A 20,789-nucleotide genomic window follows, 5' to 3' on the forward strand; every position below is an offset into this window, starting at 1 on the left:
AGGACGAGCCAGGAGCGCGTGATGTGTGTTTTTGGGTGTAGTCCGTGGTTCGTCCACATAAAGTAGAGCGCTTCCGTTTGTCAACCAAATTGAAGAGATTATGAAGGAGAGAAGGCGCGCCAGGTGTGCGGGCACTAATTGCTTTATGTTCAAGCTTGAAGCTGTTTGCGATGCATAGCTCGCCACGTGAACTTGGCTCGTTCCCGGGGGAGGGGGGCTAGCGGTCAAGCTCAACCGGTTTATCGCTTCTCGGCCTTCGGGGAATCTAGATTAAATTGATTTTTTGACTTTGGTCATGGACTAGGAGCTTGCTCCGTCCTGACCGCGGATCGGCTCAGTATTGCAGTACTTCTGAGATTCGGTCCATCCCCTTACAAATCCAAAATAAGTTGCACACATACACAAACCACCAAACTGGCCCAGCAATCCAGCAATGTGGATTTATCAGCAGTCTGTACTCGTTTGAAGTATGTGCATACGTGTTACGAGTATATATACTGAACCTTACTGCGTTTATAGCTCTCACATCCCCCAACTCTACTGTACATGTTTAATTTTCGCATTTTATCTTTCTTCTACTTTCAGACTGGAACTGGAGCAAGCAACAGCGCCACCAAGAGCCGGGAGAGGTCGGGAGAGCACGCAGAGGCAGTGGAAAATTCCAGGACGTCTGTCTGTGGTTCGATTCTGACGAAAGCAGTGCGATGTGGACGTAATTCGATGTTAAACGTAGGAATCGGGAATCTAAGCGCCCGCGCGCCTCGTATCAACGTATGAGAGATACGTACACACGCACAGCTAGCCGCCTCGCCCACCGCTGCTGCTTTCTCGCTCGCTCCTTTTAATTCCTTCCGTAAATTTAGTGGGCTGGCTGCATGCGACCTTCCTCTCCCCTTTGCGGACCTTCAGGCCGAATCGACAAGGTCCGGCGGACTTGAAAAATCCACCACAGGCATCGAAGTTAAGGGGAAAAGCAGACGCCGCCCGCCCTGTGAAGATGAATGATGTAAGGGAACCGCGGGCGCGCGCCTCCTGGCGAACAACAATGGCAACGCTGTTCGCGAACAACAACATTGCCTTGTTGTCTTGTCTACCCGCCCTTGGCTCGGCTTTGAACCCTAAGGAGCCCGTTTTCTGCGTTGGTGTGACGTAGTCGCTTCTTTGCACCAATTAGGCAGAGCCAGGAAGAGCCAGGACGAGCCAGGAGCGCGTGATGTGTGTTTTTGGGTGTAGTCCGTGGTTCGTCCACATAAAGTAGAGCGCTTCCGTTTGTCAACCAAATTGAAGAGATTATGAAGGAGAGAAGGCGCGCCAGGTGTGCGGGCACTAATTGCTTTATGTTCAAGCTTGAAGCTGTTTGCGATGCATAGCTCGCCACGTGAACTTGGCTCGTTCCCGGGGGATGGGGGCTAGCGGTCAAGCTCAACCGGTTTATCGCTTCTCGGCCTTTTGGCTAAGATCAAGTGTAGTACAGAGGGATTTTACGTGGCGCTCTAAAGCCAATGATTCGCGTTCTAGGCTAGATAGATTTTATGTCTCAGACCCCACTCTTTGCTCGTCTGAGATAAATTCGTTCCCCATGTCTGACCATGATGCTGTATTCTTGTCCGTGACCCACACTCCTAGGATAGAGCGTGGTCCAGGAGTGTGGAAGTGCAACACGCAGATTTTGTCGGATGAACTATTCATTAGAGAATTCTCAGAACAATACACGGAATGGGAAAAACGCAAAGGTAACCATGGTTGCCTTAGAGAGTGGTGGGAGGAGGTGAAGAGTAATACAAAAGATCTTCTCATCAGCCACTCTAAGCGCAGGGCAGAAGCGGCAAAATTGATTGAAAGAGGTCTAGAGCGAGAAATAGACATCCTGCGGTCGCGCTTAAACATAGGCGGCCCATGCCCTGTGACGGCGCACAATTATCAGGCAGCTAAGGAGCAACTGCAGAAGGTGCTGTCGGACAAGCTGGCGGGACAACGTGTTCGCAGCAGAGTCCAAAATGTAGAAAAGGATGAGAAGCCTACAAGGTTTTTCTTTAGCAAGGAAAGAAAGAGGGGGGAAAAGAAAATGGTAAGGGAATTGAGGAAGGCAGATGGTACAGTGGTGTCATCGAGGGAGGATATCCTCGATACCTACCACGATTTTTATGAAAACCTGTACGGTGCTGAGCCGATAGATATAGAAGATAGAGCCTACTTCTTGGACCAACTGGAGAATAGGCTACCTGAGGAAGACCGTTCCCATCTCGACCGGCCGCTCTCGCTGGAAGAGCTGGAGAAGGCCCTCAAGGAGATGCAGAACGGTAAGACCCCGGGGTCCGACGGACTGCCAAAAGAGTTTTACACTCGGGTCTGGCCCATTGTGGGCCGGGATTTGCTGGAGGTCCTGAACGAGGGTCTCCAAGCAAATCAGTTGTCGTCTTCTCAGAGAGAAGGAGTCATCACACTCCTCGATAAAAAAGGTGACCCCTTGAATCCTGCGAACAAGCGCCCCATCTCGCTTTTAAATGTAGATTACAAAATCTTGGCCAAAACTTTGGCAAATAGATTGAAAAATGTCGTGGGACAGATCATTCACACCGATCAGTCCTGCGGCATACCAGGAAGGTCTCTTGAGGATAGTCTATCGCTTCTGAGGGACTTGGTGGCCTATGCTAACGACACTGATTCCACCTGTGTGTTGTTGGCCCTCGATCAAGAAAAGGCCTTCGATAGGGTCGACCATTCTTATATGGCAGAGGTCCTGGGGAAGTTGGGCTTTGGCCCTAACTTCCAGGGATGGATCGGGACTCTTTATAAGGAGGTATCGAGCAGAGTGTTAGTCAACGGGGATTTATCGTCCCCAATCCATATTGAAAGGGGTGTGAGACAGGGGTGCCCTCTGTCTCCCCTCCTGTACGTACTTTGCATCGAGCCCTTGGCGGCTGCCATCAGGGCAGACCCTCATATTAGGGGTGTTAAAGTGCCGGGTGGTCCGGAGGTCAAGTTGGTGCAATACGCTGATGATAATACCTGCGTCCTCTCGGATCAACCCTCCATTGACAGAACGTTCCTTACCCTCCGACGGTTCGAAGCGGGCACGGGGTCCAAGTTGAACCTAGGTAAGACGGTGGCTGTGTGGCTCGGCCGTTGGAGGGGTAGACAAGATGAACCCTACCCGATTGGTAGATGGACCTCAGATAGTATTAACATCCTGGGGTCGCCAATTGGGGGTGTGAAAATGGCAGAGGAGGCCTGGCTCCAACGTTTTGCAAAGTTCAAGGGCAAGTTAGATCAGTGGAGGCATCGTAAGCTGACTCTGATCGGGAAAGTTGTGGTGTGCAACTTTCTTGCCGCAGCAACGCTGTGGTACACGGCCCCGATTTTCCCTCTCCCCAAGTCGGTGGCGAACAAGCTGGAGAGGGAGATGTTTGCCTTCATTTGGGATGGGCGAACGGAACTGGTGGCAAGGCGTACGCTCTATTTGCCGAAGGAGAAGGGGGGCCTGGGCTTGGTCTGTATTCCGATCAAGGCGAGGGCCCTCCTTCTCAAGACAGTTCGGAAAGCGTTGACTAAGCCAGACGCACCGGCGGCTAGGTTTACACACTACTGGCTGGGACTTAGCCTTCGGAGAATAGATCCAACCTCTTGGAGTAATAGTGCCCCACACTCGGTAGATCTTCCCCCACATTATGCACATATTGCCCAGCTCTTGCAAACCATCGAGCAGAGCGACATGGACATCCAGTGGGCTTCCGTCTCGGTCGCGGCTCTGTACACGGCACTCCTAGAAGTGGAGAACATTGTACCCCGCTGTGTCAGAGAGCACCCGCGTCGAGACTGGCCAGAGATTTGGAAATCCATCCTCAACCCTCTTCTCACCAACTGGGAGAGGATGGTGTGCTGGAGCCTCGCACATGATGGTTTGGTGACAAACCAGAAGCTCCACTCCTGGAGACGGTTTGCTAAGTCCCCGAACTGTCCAAGACGTGGTTGTGAGGAAGTGGAAAGTGCTTCCCATGTGTTTTATGCGTGTCCGTATGTTGCGGAAGCCTGGACCTGGCTTGAGGGGCTGATAGTCAGGAAGATCTGTCCGGGTTTCATCCTGTCGGAGTCGTTTGTTTTGTGGGGATTGCCCCCGGCAGGAGTGTCGGTTAGGGCTGCCAGAGTCCTGGGGGCTTTGGCTGCTCTGACAAAGAATATTATCTGGCGGTCGCGGGGTGATGCTAAGCATAACAAAAAGCATCACTCTGAGGCTGAGTTGGCCCTTCTTTTGAAGGAAATGTTGATTGAGAGATTGACGTTCGAGTTTGCCCGCCGAGGCCCAGGGGGGTTCCACGAAACCTGGGCTGAGGGCTTCTCTTGGGCGAGTGTGGACGTTACACACTTGTCCTTGAGGTTGTAATGTTTTAAAGTTTGTGGCTCCTTTAGGAGTATTGCCTTATGGGTAGTTGTAGGCCTAGCCACTCTGTCTTAGTTGGCTAGGTCAAAAATAGAAAACCCAAAAAAATTTATAAAATACAAAACCCAAAAATATTAGATAGTGTCTGGGGATGGACCGAGAGTGGTGGGTGGGATGAAGTGCAGCAATGCTGAGCCGATCTGTGAAAGTCAATTTGATCTAGAGTGTATCAGTGGATATGAGCGCCTTAAGGCTGCGTAAACAAGATGAGAACTAAGTGATACTTGAAGTGATTCAGTATAAATACTTCAAAAGAGTATCTGTTCTTATCAGTTTAATCTCTGATACATTCCCCATCGGGGAATCTAGATTAAATTGATTTTTTGACTTTGGTCATGGACTAGGAGCTTGCTCCGTCCTGACCGCGGATCGGCTCAGTATTGCAGTACTTCTGAGATTCGGTCCATCCCCTTACAAATCCAAAATAAGTTGCACACATACACAAACCACCAAACTGGCCCAGCAATCCAGCAATGTGGATTTATCAGCAGTCTGTACTCGTTTGAAGTATGTGCATACGTGTTACGAGTATATATACTGAACCTTACTGCGTTTATAGCTCTCACATCCCCCAACTCTACTGTACATGTTTAATTTTCGCATTTTATCTTTCTTCTACTTTCAGACTGGAACTGGAGCAAGCAACAGCGCCACCAAGAGCCGGGAGAGGTCGGGAGAGCACGCAGAGGCAGTGGAAAATTCCAGGACGTCTGTCTGTGGTTCGATTCTGACGAAAGCAGTGCGATGTGGACGTAATTCGATGTTAAACGTAGGAATCGGGAATCTAAGCGCCCGCGCGCCTCGTATCAACGTATGAGAGATACGTACACACGCACAGCTAGCCGCCTCGCCCACCGCTGCTGCTTTCTCGCTCGCTCCTTTTAATTCCTTCCGTAAATTTAGTGGGCTGGCTGCATGCGACCTTCCTCTCCCCTTTGCGGACCTTCAGGCCGAATCGACAAGGTCCGGCGGACTTGAAAAATCCACCACAGGCATCGAAGTTAAGGGGAAAAGCAGACGCCGCCCGCCCTGTGAAGATGAATGATGTAAGGGAACCGCGGGCGCGCGCCTCCTGGCGAACAACAATGGCAACGCTGTTCGCGAACAACAACATTGCCTTGTTGTCTTGTCTACCCGCCCTTGGCTCGGCTTTGAACCCTAAGGAGCCCGTTTTCTGCGTTGGTGTGACGTAGTCGCTTCTTTGCACCAATTAGGCAGAGCCAGGAAGAGCCAGGACGAGCCAGGAGCGCGTGATGTGTGTTTTTGGGTGTAGTCCGTGGTTCGTCCACATAAAGTAGAGCGCTTCCGTTTGTCAACCAAATTGAAGAGATTATGAAGGAGAGAAGGCGCGCCAGGTGTGCGGGCACTAATTGCTTTATGTTCAAGCTTGAAGCTGTTTGCGATGCATAGCTCGCCACGTGAACTTGGCTCGTTCCCGGGGGAGGGGGGCTAGCGGTCAAGCTCAACCGGTTTATCGCTTCTCGGCCTTTTGGCTAAGATCAAGTGTAGCTTTTTGGCTAAGATCAGGGGGACACGTTCAGACGTGCCTTGCCCCCGCTCCGCTTCGAGTCCTCCTTTCAGCCCACTGAGGGCGGTTAGAGTACTCGTCGAGGGCGATAAGTCCAGCGACTTGGTTGCGGGTTGTCCCCGGATCATTTGGGTGGTTTTAGTTTTTCTGTACCTTATATTTTTCTCAAGTTACGGCTGTTTTTCTAGCACCGTACCTCTCTTACGGGAGACGGGCGGTGGAAGCACACCGTTTCCCCCGCAGGACGGGGGTGGCCAGCTCCGGTCCATCTTTGGGGGCTGTTTTCTCCGGTTTGCGTAGAGCTACTGACTTCCCCTTCCGTCAGGTTGGGGAGCAGGTTTGTCTTGCTACTTGTATGGTATTAGTTTTGATTTTGTCTGTTGTTTTACGTGTTATTTGAGGCTATTCTGTACCCGCACCCCTCCGTCAAAGCGGCGGACGGAGTGGTACAGTCCACCTCAGACCGCGTGGTTCTGAGAACAAAGAGACTGTTTTCGTCTGTTTTCGACTCAGCGTTGCTCCGGCACGGTTGGCGCCAACCGGGAGTAACTCTGGGAAATTGGTATAGAATTTTTTCCCTGCCTGGGGAATATTTTTGAGTGTTGTTAAGCCCCCAGAAACGTGTTTTCTAACCCTCACCCCCGTATACGTAGTGCTATCGCCCACCCAAGAATTTGGGGCACGGCGGGCATCGGGTTGCGGGCTATTTTGGGCCTTCTCCGCGGAGGGTCTGAATGGGGGTTTGGCGGTAGTGGCTCTGAAGGGGTTTAGGCACGCGGGTTGCGGGTTCTCTTTGGACCTTTCCCGGAGGCCGTGAAAGGGGTTTTGTCGAACCCTTATTCCCCTTCAACATGTCAAAATTTGCCAGACAAAGATCAGTGAAGATCACGTTCAGGGACCTTCAGGAGTCCCACCTAAAGGACGTGATCGACCTTTTGACTAAGCACGGGGTCACTACCCTAGACATTGAGGGCGTTCAGCGTAAGACCAAGACAACATGTGAGGTCACCTTCAAGTCGCGGGCGATTCTACAAAAGGCGTCGCCCGCCTTGTTGGGGGACAACACAGTGGAGGTGGAGACCTTTGGCAGTGGGGTCACTGTTATCACTGCTAAGGGAATCCCCTTAGAATGGGATGACAATTTTATTAGACACAGGCTCCAGGAGTACGGAACTGTTCTGGACAGTAAGTTCTTAACGTACGAGAACGACGGGTTCCCCGAGATTAAGACGGGGACCCGTCAGTACCGTATGAAGATCAAAAAACACCTGCCAAACAATGTTAGACTGGGAAATGAGATGGTTACCCTCTTCTACTCCGGCCAGCCCCGTGGGTGTCACCGCTGTGGCAGCACGGAACATTTCGTGGCACAATGCAAGGTCACGAAGTGCGCGAAATGTTGGGAGGAGGGGCACACGGCCACCGAGTGCAGTAACCAGATTAAGTGTTCGCTGTGCCTTGGGGATGGTCATGCTGCACGGGCTTGTCCTGTAAGCTACACCAACGCAGTTAAGATGGGCACTGCCTGGTCTAAGGAGCTAGTCCCCACCAAGACCGTGAAACCGGCAGGCTCCATCATTCCAGCTAAGGCTGGAGGGAGCGGGGACAGTGATGAGCATAAGTCAGGGGATGAAAACTCCCTACAGAATGGCCAGTTATCAGAGGAGGAAGAGGACGGGAACGAAGAGAAGGATACATCCCTCGGGAACGTCCCTCCTCCTCAAAGTGAGGATGAGGATGGTCAGTCCTCAGAGGATGAGGATGGTCAGTCCTCAGAGGAGAAAGAGTCGGAGGAGGAAGCAGATGGGAACTCTGAGAAGAAAACTTCTCCCGTCCCACCTCCTCAAAGTGAGGGGGACTGTGAGAGGAAAACTTCTCCCGTCCCACCTCCTCAAAGTGAGAGGGACTGTGAGAAGAAAACTTCTCCCGTCCCACCTCCTCAAAGTGAGGGGGACTGTGAGAGGAAAACTTCTCCCGTCCCACCCCCTCAAAGTGAGAGGGATTCCCCCCACACAGAGACAGGGGCCTCTACTGTGGTCCCTCTCAAGAAGCCCCTCTCCCCTCCCACAGAGTCAGCGGAACCCACCGGTGGCTCTGCAGTGACCCCTTCCATGGGGTCCGGGAACCCCCTCGAGAAGGGAACTTCACCCTCCGTGACAAAGACCCCTAGCAAGGTGGCCTTAACACCACCCTTTGACAGCCAGGACTCGGATGGATTCGGAGATCTCCCAGAAGATGGGGACAATAAACTGTGGACGCAGGAGTTGTCTCCTGTTCACTTGGAACTCCTAATGAATAAGTCTGGGGAGGAGATTTCCCCGCTCCGACTGGTTATTGTTGAAGGGGGGGAGGGAGCGCCGAAAGCTCAGGTCAATGAGACCGACCTGACTACCTCCACTCCGAAGAATAAGAAGCCGGAGACAGAGGCGGCGGGATATGGCTCACAAATACAGCTATACCCGTCGCAGAAGTCCCCTCCTCTCAAAAAAGACCCTCCGAAAACCCAGAGAGTAAGGAAAACCTCGTCCAGAGGGAAGGTGAAGACCAAACCCTGGCTTAATTCCTAATACCAATGACGGATCTTAAGATTGTAACATTGAATGTCAATGGAATGAAGGATAGGAATAAGCGTAGTGTAGTTTTTGATTTTTGTCGTTCAAGGAAAATTGATGTGGCCTGCCTCCAGGAGTGCCATGTCTCCTCCTTGGCCGACAAGAATCATTGGTCACGACAGTGGGGGAACCGAGCCCTGTGGTCCTTGGGAACGAGTGCCGCAAGAGGGGTCGGTGTGCTTTTCGGTCGGGAGGTCACAGTTGCAGCGCACCGCTCAGACACAGAGGGTAGAGTGGTGTCTGCATTAATTAAAATTGGCGAGACAAGTTACAATATTCTCAACGTTTACGCCCCAAGCTCTCCAGCTGAGAGGGTGGATTTCTTTGCTGGCCTACACCAATACATGTACCCGAACGCATCATTGATTGTATGTGGTGATTTCAATTGTGTCCTTGACCCAGTCCTCGACAGATATTCTGAGTCCTCTGCGACCCCTAGAAACAACGTCAGGGATGTCGTGGAGCTCAGGAACTTCTGTCAGGACCTTGGCTTAGTTGACGTATGGAGAGAACAACATGCTCAACAGAGGGATTTTACGTGGCGCTCTAAAGCCAATGATTCGCGTTCTAGGCTAGATAGATTTTATGTCTCAGATCCCACTCTTTGCTCGTCTGAGATAAATTCGTTCCCCATGTCTGACCATGATGCTGTATTCTTGTCCGTGACCCACACTCCTAGGATAGAGCGTGGTCCAGGAGTGTGGAAGTGCAACACGCAGATTTTGTCGGATGAACTATTCATTAGAGAATTCTCAGAACAATACACGGAATGGCAAAAACGCAAAGGTAACCATGGTTGCCTTAGAGAGTGGTGGGAGGAGGTGAAGAGTAATACAAAAGATCTTCTCATCAGCCACTCTAAGCGCAGGGCCGAAGCGGCCAAATTGATTGAAAGAGGTCTAGAGCGAGAAATAGACATCCTGAGGTCGCGCTTAAACATAGGCGGCCCATGCCCTGTGACGGCGCACAATTATCAGGCAGCTAAGGAGCAACTGCAGAAGGTGCTGTCGGACAAGCTGGCGGGACAACGTGTTCGCAGCAGAGTCCAAAATGTCGAAAAGGATGAGAAGCCTACAAGGTTTTTCTTTAGCAAGGAAAGAAAGAGGGGGGAAAAGAAAATGGTTAGGGAATTGAGGAAGGCAGATGGTACAGTGGTGTCATCGAGGGAGGATATCCTCGATACCTACCACGATTTTTATGAAAACCTGTACGGTGCTGAGCCGATAGATATAGAAGATAGAGCCTACTTCTTGGACCAACTGGAGAATAGGCTACCGGAGGAAGACCGTTCCCATCTCGACCGGCCGCTCGCGCTGGAAGAGCTGGAGAAGGCCCTCAAGGAGATGCAGAACGGTAAGACCCCGGGGTCCGACGGACTGCCAAAAGAGTTTTACACTCGGGTCTGGCCCATTGTGGGCCGGGATTTGCTGGAGGTCCTGAACGAGGGTCTCCAAGCAAATCAGTTGTCGTCTTCTCAGAGAGAAGGAGTCATCACACTCCTTGATAAAAAAGGTGACCCCTTGAACCCTGCGAACAAGCGCCCCATCTCGCTTTTAAATGTAGATTACAAAATCTTGGCCAAAACTTTGGCAAATAGACTGAAAAATGTCGTGGGACAGATCATTCACACTGATCAGTCCTGCGGCATACCAGGGAGATCTCTTGAGGATAGTCTATCGCTTCTGAGGGACTTGGTGGCCTACGCTAACGACACTGATTCCACCTGTGTGTTGTTGGCCCTCGACCAAGAAAAGGCCTTTGATAGGGTCGACCATTCTTATATGGCTGAGGTCCTGGGGAAGTTGGGCTTTGGCCCTAACTTCCAGGGATGGATCGGGACTCTTTATAAGGAGGTATCGAGCAGAGTGTTAGTCAACGGGGATTTATCGTCCCCAATCCATATTGACAGGGGTGTGAGACAGGGGTGCCCTCTGTCTCCCCTCCTGTACGTACTTTGCATCGAGCCCTTGGCGGCTGCCATCAGGGCAGACCCTCATATTAGGGGTGTTAAAGTGCCGGGTGGTCCGGAGGTCAAGTTGGTGCAATACGCTGATGATAATACCTGCGTCCTCTCGGATCAACCCTCCATTGACAGAACGTTCCTTACCCTCCGACGGTTCGAAGCGGGCACGGGGTCCAAGTTGAACCTAGGTAAGACGGTGGCTGTGTGGCTCGGCCGTTGGAGGGGTAGACAAGATGAACCCTACCCGATTGGTAGATGGACCTCAGATAGTATTAACATCCTGGGGTCGCCAATTGGGGGTGTGAAAATGGCAGAGGAGGCCTGGCTCCAACGTTTTGCAAAGTTCAAGGGCAAGTTAGATCAGTGGAGACATCGTAAGCTGACTCTGATCGGGAAAGTTGTGGTGTGCAACTTTCTTGCCGCAGCAACGCTGTGGTACACGGCCCCGATTTTCCCTCTCCCCAAGTCGGTGGCGAACAAGCTGGAGAGGGAGATGTTTGCCTTCATTTGGGATGGGCGAACGGAACTGGTGGCAAGGCGTACGCTCTATTTGCCGAAGGAGAAGGGTGGCCTGGCCTTGGTCTGTATTCCGATCAAGGCGAGGGCCCTCCTTCTCAAGACAGTTCGGAAAGCGTTGACTAAGCCAGACGCACCGGCGGCTAGGTTTACACACTACTGGCTGGGACTTAGCCTTCGGAGAATAGATCCAACCTCTTGGAGTAATAGTGCCCCACACTCGGTAGATCTTCCCCCACATTATGCACATATTGCCCAGCTCTTGCAAACCATCGAGCAGAGCGACATGGACATCCAGTGGGCTTCCGTCTCGGTCGCGGCTCTGTACACGGCACTCCTAGAAGCGGAGAACATTGTACCCCGCTGTGTCAGAGAGCACCCGCGTCGAGACTGGCCAGAGATTTGGAAATCCATCCTCAACCCTCTTCTCACCAACTGGGAGAGGATGGTGTGCTGGAGCCTCGCACATGATGGTTTGGTGACAAACCAGAAGCTCCACTCCTGGAGACGGTTTGCTAAGTCCCCGAACTGTCCAAGACGTGGTTGTGAGGAAGTGGAAAGTGCTTCCCATGTGTTTTATGCGTGTCCGTATGTTGCGGAAGCCTGGACCTGGCTTGAGGGGCTGATAGTCAGGAAGATCTGTCCGGGTTTCATCCTGTCGGAGTCGTTTGTTTTGTGGGGATTGCCCCCGGCAGGAGTGTCGGTTAGGGCAGCCAGAGTCCTGGGGGCTTTGGCTGCTCTGACAAAGAATATTATCTGGCGGTCGCGGGGTGATGCTAAGCATAACAAAAAGCATCACTCTGAGGCTGAGTTGGCCCTTCTTTTGAAGGAAATGTTGATTGAGAGATTGACGTTTGAGTTTGCCCGCCGAGGCCCAGGGGGGTTCCACGAAACCTGGGCTGAGGGCTTCTCTTGGGCGAGTGTGGACGTTACACACTTGTCCTTGAGGTTGTAATGTTTTAAAGTTTGTGGCTCCTTTAGGAGTATTGCCTTATGGGTAGTTGTAGGCCTAGCCACTCTGTCTTAGTTGACTAGGTCAAAAATAGAAAACCCAAAAAATTATAAAATACAAAACCCAAAAATATTAGATAGTGTCTGGGGATGGACCGAGAGTGGTGGGTGGGATGAAGTACAGCAATGCTGAGCCGATCTGTGAAAGTCAATTTGATCTAGAGTGTATCAGTGGATATGAGCGCCTTAAGGCTGCGTAAACAAGATGAGAACTAAGTGATACTTGAAGTGATTCAGTATAAATACTTCAAAAGAGTATCTGTTCTGTATCTGTTCTTATCAGTTTAATCTCTGATACATTCCCCATCGGGGAATCTAGATTAAATTGATTTTTTGACTTTGGTCATGGACTAGGAGCTTGCTCCGTCCTGACCGCGGATCGGCTCAGTATTGCAGTACTTCTGAGATTCGGTCCATCCCCTTACAAATCCAAAATAAGTTGCACACATACACAAACCACCAAACTGGCCCAGCAATCCAGCAATGTGGATTTATCAGCAGTCTGTACTCGTTTGAAGTATGTGCATACGTGTTACGAGTATATATACTGAACCTTACTGCGTTTATAGCTCTCACATCCCCCAACTCTACTGTACATGTTTAATTTTCGCATTTTATCTTTCTTCTACTTTCAGACTGGAACTGGAGCAAGCAACAGCGCCACCAAGAGCCGGGAGAGGTCGGGAGAGCACGCAGAGGCAGTGGAAAATTCCAGGACGTCTGTCTGTGGTTCGATTCTGACGAAAGCAGTGCGATGTGGACGTAATTCGATGTTAAACGTAGGAATCGGGAATCTAAGCGCCCGCGCGCCTCGTATCAACGTATGAGAGATACGTACACACGCACAGCTAGCCGCCTCGCCCACCGCTGCTGCTTTCTCGCTCGCTCCTTTTAATTCCTTCCGTAAATTTAGTGGGCTGGCTGCATGCGACCTTCCTCTCCCCTTTGCGGACCTTCAGGCCGAATCGACAAGGTCCGGCGGACTTGAAAAATCCACCACAGGCATCGAAGTTAAGGGGAAAAGCAGACGCCGCCCGCCCTGTGAAGATGAATGATGTAAGGGAACCGCGGGCGCGCGCCTCCTGGCGAACAACAATGGCAACGCTGTTCGCGAACAACAACATTGCCTTGTTGTCTTGTCTACCCGCCCTTGGCTCGGCTTTGAACCCTAAGGAGCCCGTTTTCTGCGTTGGTGTGACGTAGTCGCTTCTTTGCACCAATTAGGCAGAGCCAGGAAGAGCCAGGACGAGCCAGGAGCGCGTGATGTGTGTTTTTGGGTGTAGTCCGTGGTTCGTCCACATAAAGTAGAGCGCTTCCGTTTGTCAACCAAATTGAAGAGATTATGAAGGAGAGAAGGCGCGCCAGGTGTGCGGGCACTAATTGCTTTATGTTCAAGCTTGAAGCTGTTTGCGATGCATAGCTCGCCACGTGAACTTGGCTCGTTCCCGGGGGAGGGGGGCTAGCGGTCAAGCTCAACCGGTTTATCGCTTCTCGGCCTTCGGGGAATCTAGATTAAATTGATTTTTTGACTTTGGTCATGGACTAGGAGCTTGCTCCGTCCTGACCGCGGATCGGCTCAGTATTGCAGTACTTCTGAGATTCGGTCCATCCCCTTACAAATCCAAAATAAGTTGCACACATACACAAACCACCAAACTGGCCCAGCAATCCAGCAATGTGGATTTATCAGCAGTCTGTACTCGTTTGAAGTATGTGCATACGTGTTACGAGTATATATACTGAACCTTACTGCGTTTATAGCTCTCACATCCCCCAACTCTACTGTACATGTTTAATTTTCGCATTTTATCTTTCTTCTACTTTCAGACTGGAACTGGAGCAAGCAACAGCGCCACCAAGAGCCGGGAGAGGTCGGGAGAGCACGCAGAGGCAGTGGAAAATTCCAGGACGTCTGTCTGTGGTTCGATTCTGACGAAAGCAGTGCGATGTGGACGTAATTCGATGTTAAACGTAGGAATCGGGAATCTAAGCGCCCGCGCGCCTCGTATCAACGTATGAGAGATACGTACACACGCACAGCTAGCCGCCTCGCCCACCGCTGCTGCTTTCTCGCTCGCTCCTTTTAATTCCTTCCGTAAATTTAGTGGGCTGGCTGCATGCGACCTTCCTCTCCCCTTTGCGGACCTTCAGGCCGAATCGACAAGGTCCGGCGGACTTGAAAAATCCACCACAGGCATCGAAGTTAAGGGGAAAAGCAGACGCCGCCCGCCCTGTGAAGATGAATGATGTAAGGGAACCGCGGGCGCGCGCCTCCTGGCGAACAACAATGGCAACGCTGTTCGCGAACAACAACATTGCCTTGTTGTCTTGTCTACCCGCCCTTGGCTCGGCTTTGAACCCTAAGGAGCCCGTTTTCTGCGTTGGTGTGACGTAGTCGCTTCTTTGCACCAATTAGGCAGAGCCAGGAAGAGCCAGGACGAGCCAGGAGCGCGTGATGTGTGTTTTTGGGTGTAGTCCGTGGTTCGTCCACATAAAGTAGAGCGCTTCCGTTTGTCAACCAAATTGAAGAGATTATGAAGGAGAGAAGGCGCGCCAGGTGTGCGGGCACTAATTGCTTTATGTTCAAGCTTGAAGCTGTTTGCGATGCATAGCTCGCCACGTGAACTTGGCTCGTTCCCGGGGGAGGGGGGCTAGCGGTCAAGCTCAACCGGTTTATCGCTTCTCGGCCTTTTGGCTAAGATCAAGTGTAGCTTTTTGGCTAAGATCAGGGGGACACGTTCAGACGTGCCTTGCCCCCGCTCCGCTTCGAGTCCTCCTTTCAGCCCACTGAGGGCGGTTAGAGTACTCGTCGAGGGCGATAAGTCCAGCGACTTGGTTGCGGGTTGTCCCCGGATCATTTGGGTGGTTTTAGTTTTTCTGTACCTTATATTTTTCTCAAGTTACGGCTGTTTTTCTAGCACCGTACCTCTCTTACGGGAGACGGGCGGTGGAAGCACACCGTTTCCCCCGCAGGACGGGGGTGGCCAGCTCCGGTCCATCTTTGGGGGCTGTTTTCTCCGGTTTGCGTAGAGCTACTGACTTCCCCTTCCGTCAGGTTGGGGAGCAGGTTTGTCTTGCTACTTGTATGGTATTAGTTTTGATTTTGTCTGTTGTTTTACGTGTTATTTGAGGCTATTCTGTACCCGCACCCCTCCGTCAAAGCGGCGGACGGAGTGGTACAGTCCACCTCAGACCGCGTGGTTCTGAGAACAAAGAGACTGTTTTCGTCTGTTTTCGACTCAGCGTTGCTCCGGCACGGTTGGCGCCAACCGGGAGTAACTCTGGGAAATTGGTATAGAATTTTTTCCCTGCCTGGGGAATATTTTTGAGTGTTGTTAAGCCCCCAGAAACGTGTTTTCTAACCCTCACCCCCGTATACGTAGTGCTATCGCCCACCCAAGAATTTGGGGCACGGCGGGCATCGGGTTGCGGGCTATTTTGGGCCTTCTCCGCGGAGGGTCTGAATGGGGGTTTGGCGGTAGTGGCTCTGAAGGGGTTTAGGCACGCGGGTTGCGGGTTCTCTTTGGACCTTTCCCGGAGGCCGTGAAAGGGGTTTTGTCGAACCCTTATTCCCCTTCAACATGTCAAAATTTGCCAGACAAAGATCAGTGAAGATCACGTTCAGGGACCTTCAGGAGTCCCACCTAAAGGACGTGATCGACCTTTTGACTAAGCACGGGGTCACTACCCTAGACATTGAGGGCGTTCAGCGTAAGACCAAGACAACATGTGAGGTCACCTTCAAGTCGCGGGCGATTCTACAAAAGGCGTCGCCCGCCTTGTTGGGGGACAACACAGTGGAGGTGGAGACCTTTGGCAGTGGGGTCACTGTTATCACTGCTAAGGGAATCCCCTTAGAATGGGATGACAATTTTATTAGACACAGGCTCCAGGAGTACGGAACTGTTCTGGACAGTAAGTTCTTAACGTACGAGAACGACGGGTTCCCCGAGATTAAGACGGGGACCCGTCAGTACCGTATGAAGATCAAAAAACACCTGCCAAACAATGTTAGACTGGGAAATGAGATGGTTACCCTCTTCTACTCCGGCCAGCCCCGTGGGTGTCACCGCTGTGGCAGCACGGAACATTTCGTGGCACAATGCAAGGTCACGAAGTGCGCGAAATGTTGGGAGGAGGGGCACACGGCCACCGAGTGCAGTAACCAGATTAAGTGTTCGCTGTGCCTTGGGGATGGTCATGCTGCACGGGCTTGTCCTGTAAGCTACACCAACGCAGTTAAGATGGGCACTGCCTGGTCTAAGGAGCTAGTCCCCACCAAGACCGTGAAACCGGCAGGCTCCATCATTCCAGCTAAGGCTGGAGGGAGCGGGGACAGTGATGAGCATAAGTCAGGGGATGAAAACTCCCTACAGAATGGCCAGTTATCAGAGGAGGAAGAGGACGGGAACGAAGAGAAGGATACATCCCTCGGGAACGTCCCTCCTCCTCAAAGTGAGGATGAGGATGGTCAGTCCTCAGAGGATGAGGATGGTCAGTCCTCAGAGGAGAAAGAGTCGGAGGAGGAAGCAGATGGGAACTCTGAGAAGAAAACTTCTCCCGTCCCACCTCCTCAAAGTGAGGGGGACTGTGAGAGGAAAACTTCTCCCGTCCCACCTCCTCAAAGTGAGAGGGACTGTGAGAAGAAAACTTCTCCCGTCCCACCTCCTCAAAGTGAGGGGGACTGTGAGAGGAAAACTTCTCCCGTCCCACCCCCTCAAAGTGAGAGGGATTCCCCCCACACAGAGACAGGGGCCTCTACTGTGGTCCCTCTCAAGAAGCCCCTCTCCCCTCCCACAGAGTCAGCGGAACCCACCGGTGGCTCTGCAGTGACCCCTTCCATGGGGTCCGGGAACCCCCTCGAGAAGGGAACTTCACCCTCCGTGACAAAGACCCCTAGCAAGGTGGCCTTAACACCACCCTTTGACAGCCAGGACTCGGATGGATTCGGAGATCTCCCAGAAGATGGGGACAATAAACTGTGGACGCAGGAGTTGTCTCCTGTTCACTTGGAACTCCTAATGAATAAGTCTGGGGAGGAGATTTCCCCGCTCCGACTGGTTATTGTTGAAGGGGGGGAGGGAGCGCCGAAAGCTCAGGTCAATGAGACCGACCTGACTACCTCCACTCCGAAGAATAAGAAGCCGGAGACAGAGGCGGCGGGATATGGCTCACAAATACAGCTATACCCGTCGCAGAAGTCCCCTCCTCTCAAAAAAGACCCTCCGAAAACCCAGAGAGTAAGGAAAACCTCGTCCAGAGGGAAGGTGAAGACCAAACCCTGGCTTAATTCCTAATACCAATGACGGATCTTAAGATTGTAACATTGAATGTCAATGGAATGAAGGATAGGAATAAGCGTAGTGTAGTTTTTGATTTTTGTCGTTCAAGGAAAATTGATGTGGCCTGCCTCCAGGAGTGCCATGTCTCCTCCTTGGCCGACAAGAATCATTGGTCACGACAGTGGGGGAACCGAGCCCTGTGGTCCTTGGGAACGAGTGCCGCAAGAGGGGTCGGTGTGCTTTTCGGTCGGGAGGTCACAGTTGCAGCGCACCGCTCAGACACAGAGGGTAGAGTGGTGTCTGCATTAATTAAAATTGGCGAGACAAGTTACAATATTCTCAACGTTTACGCCCCAAGCTCTCCAGCTGAGAGGGTGGATTTCTTTGCTGGCCTACACCAATACATGTACCCGAACGCATCATTGATTGTATGTGGTGATTTCAATTGTGTCCTTGACCCAGTCCTCGACAGATATTCTGAGTCCTCTGCGACCCCTAGAAACAACGTCAGGGATGTCGTGGAGCTCAGGAACTTCTGTCAGGACCTTGGCTTAGTTGACGTATGGAGAGAACAACATGCTCAACAGAGGGATTTTACGTGGCGCTCTAAAGCCAATGATTCGCGTTCTAGGCTAGATAGATTTTATGTCTCAGATCCCACTCTTTGCTCGTCTGAGATAAATTCGTTCCCCATGTCTGACCATGATGCTGTATTCTTGTCCGTGACCCACACTCCTAGGATAGAGCGTGGTCCAGGAGTGTGGAAGTGCAACACGCAGATTTTGTCGGATGAACTATTCATTAGAGAATTCTCAGAACAATACACGGAATGGCAAAAACGCAAAGGTAACCATGGTTGCCTTAGAGAGTGGTGGGAGGAGGTGAAGAGTAATACAAAAGATCTTCTCATCAGCCACTCTAAGCGCAGGGCCGAAGCGGCCAAATTGATTGAAAGAGGTCTAGAGCGAGAAATAGACATCCTGAGGTCGCGCTTAAACATAGGCGGCCCATGCCCTGTGACGGCGCACAATTATCAGGCAGCTAAGGAGCAACTGCAGAAGGTGCTGTCGGACAAGCTGGCGGGACAACGTGTTCGCAGCAGAGTCCAAAATGTCGAAAAGGATGAGAAGCCTACAAGGTTTTTCTTTAGCAAGGAAAGAAAGAGGGGGGAAAAGAAAATGGTTAGGGAATTGAGGAAGGCAGATGGTACAGTGGTGTCATCGAGGGAGGATATCCTCGATACCTACCACGATTTTTATGAAAACCTGTACGGTGCTGAGCCGATAGATATAGAAGATAGAGCCTACTTCTTGGACCAACTGGAGAATAGGCTACCGGAGGAAGACCGTTCCCATCTCGACCGGCCGCTCGCGCTGGAAGAGCTGGAGAAGGCCCTCAAGGAGATGCAGAACGGTAAGACCCCGGGGTCCGACGGACTGCCAAAAGAGTTTTACACTCGGGTCTGGCCCATTGTGGGCCGGGATTTGCTGGAGGTCCTGAACGAGGGTCTCCAAGCAAATCAGTTGTCGTCTTCTCAGAGAGAAGGAGTCATCACACTCCTTGATAAAAAAGGTGACCCCTTGAACCCTGCGAACAAGCGCCCCATCTCGCTTTTAAATGTAGATTACAAAATCTTGGCCAAAACTTTGGCAAATAGACTGAAAAATGTCGTGGGACAGATCATTCACACTGATCAGTCCTGCGGCATACCAGGGAGATCTCTTGAGGATAGTCTATCGCTTCTGAGGGACTTGGTGGCCTACGCTAACGACACTGATTCCACCTGTGTGTTGTTGGCCCTCGACCAAGAAAAGGCCTTTGATAGGGTCGACCATTCTTATATGGCTGAGGTCCTGGGGAAGTTGGGCTTTGGCCCTAACTTCCAGGGATGGATCGGGACTCTTTATAAGGAGGTATCGAGCAGAGTGTTAGTCAACGGGGATTTATCGTCCCCAATCCATATTGACAGGGGTGTGAGACAGGGGTGCCCTCTGTCTCCCCTCCTGTACGTACTTTGCATCGAGCCCTTGGCGGCTGCCATCAGGGCAGACCCTCATATTAGGGGTGTTAAAGTGCCGGGTGGTCCGGAGGTCAAGTTGGTGCAATACGCTGATGATAATACCTGCGTCCTCTCGGATCAACCCTCCATTGACAGAACGTTCCTTACCCTCCGACGGTTCGAAGCGGGCACGGGGTCCAAGTTGAACCTAGGTAAGACGGTGGCTGTGTGGCTCGGCCGTTGGAGGGGTAGACAAGATGAACCCTACCCGATTGGTAGATGGACCTCAGATAGTATTAACATCCTGGGGTCGCCAATTGGGGGTGTGAAAATGGCAGAGGAGGCCTGGCTCCAACGTTTTGCAAAGTTCAAGGGCAAGTTAGATCAGTGGAGACATCGTAAGCTGACTCTGATCGGGAAAGTTGTGGTGTGCAACTTTCTTGCCGCAGCAACGCTGTGGTACACGGCCCCGATTTTCCCTCTCCCCAAGTCGGTGGCGAACAAGCTGGAGAGGGAGATGTTTGCCTTCATTTGGGATGGGCGAACGGAACTGGTGGCAAGGCGTACGCTCTATTTGCCGAAGGAGAAGGGTGGCCTGGCCTTGGTCTGTATTCCGATCAAGGCGAGGGCCCTCCTTCTCAAGACAGTTCGGAAAGCGTTGACTAAGCCAGACGCACCGGCGGCTAGGTTTACACACTACTGGCTGGGACTTAGCCTTCGGAGAATAGATCCAACCTCTTGGAGTAATAGTGCCCCACACTCGGTAGATCTTCCCCCACATTATGCACATATTGCCCAGCTCTTGCAAACCATCGAGCAGAGCGACATGGACATCCAGTGGGCTTCCGTCTCGGTCGCGGCTCTGTACACGGCACTCCTAGAAGCGGAGAACATTGTACCCCGCTGTGTCAGAGAGCACCCGCGTCGAGACTGGCCAGAGATTTGGAAATCCATCCTCAACCCTCTTCTCACCAACTGGGAGAGGATGGTGTGCTGGAGCCTCGCACATGATGGTTTGGTGACAAACCAGAAGCTCCACTCCTGGAGACGGTTTGCTAAGTCCCCGAACTGTCCAAGACGTGGTTGTGAGGAAGTGGAAAGTGCTTCCCATGTGTTTTATGCGTGTCCGTATGTTGCGGAAGCCTGGACCTGGCTTGAGGGGCTGATAGTCAGGAAGATCTGTCCGGGTTTCATCCTGTCGGAGTCGTTTGTTTTGTGGGGATTGCCCCCGGCAGGAGTGTCGGTTAGGGCAGCCAGAGTCCTGGGGGCTTTGGCTGCTCTGACAAAGAATATTATCTGGCGGTCGCGGGGTGATGCTAAGCATAACAAAAAGCATCACTCTGAGGCTGAGTTGGCCCTTCTTTTGAAGGAAATGTTGATTGAGAGATTGACGTTTGAGTTTGCCCGCCGAGGCCCAGGGGGGTTCCACGAAACCTGGGC

General features: G+C 51.9%; 2 non-coding genes and 2 pseudogenes across 2 annotated transcripts; all 4 read left to right on the top strand.

The window, feature by feature from the left end:
- The first annotated feature begins 241 nt into the window (after nucleotides 1–241).
- Nucleotides 242–372, top strand: LOC136426348 (U2 spliceosomal RNA; annotated as a pseudogene).
- Nucleotides 373–4,658: 4,286 nt separating this feature from the next.
- LOC136426333 (U2 spliceosomal RNA) lies at nucleotides 4,659–4,850 on the top strand. The gene has a single exon (XR_010754270.1). It is a non-coding gene; the product is annotated as a U2 spliceosomal RNA (small nuclear RNA).
- A 7,456-nt stretch (nucleotides 4,851–12,306) lies between these two features.
- On the top strand, nucleotides 12,307–12,490 carry LOC136426343 (U2 spliceosomal RNA). Its single transcript, XR_010754277.1, has one exon. It is a non-coding gene; the product is annotated as a U2 spliceosomal RNA (small nuclear RNA).
- A 1,061-nt stretch (nucleotides 12,491–13,551) lies between these two features.
- Nucleotides 13,552–13,682, top strand: LOC136426349 (U2 spliceosomal RNA; annotated as a pseudogene).
- Nucleotides 13,683–20,789: the final 7,107 nt, after the last annotated feature.

Source organism: Branchiostoma lanceolatum, chromosome 1, assembly GCF_035083965.1.
Source record: "Branchiostoma lanceolatum isolate klBraLanc5 chromosome 1, klBraLanc5.hap2, whole genome shotgun sequence".
In the NCBI taxonomy this organism is placed as follows: Eukaryota; Metazoa; Chordata; class Leptocardii; order Amphioxiformes; family Branchiostomatidae; genus Branchiostoma; species Branchiostoma lanceolatum.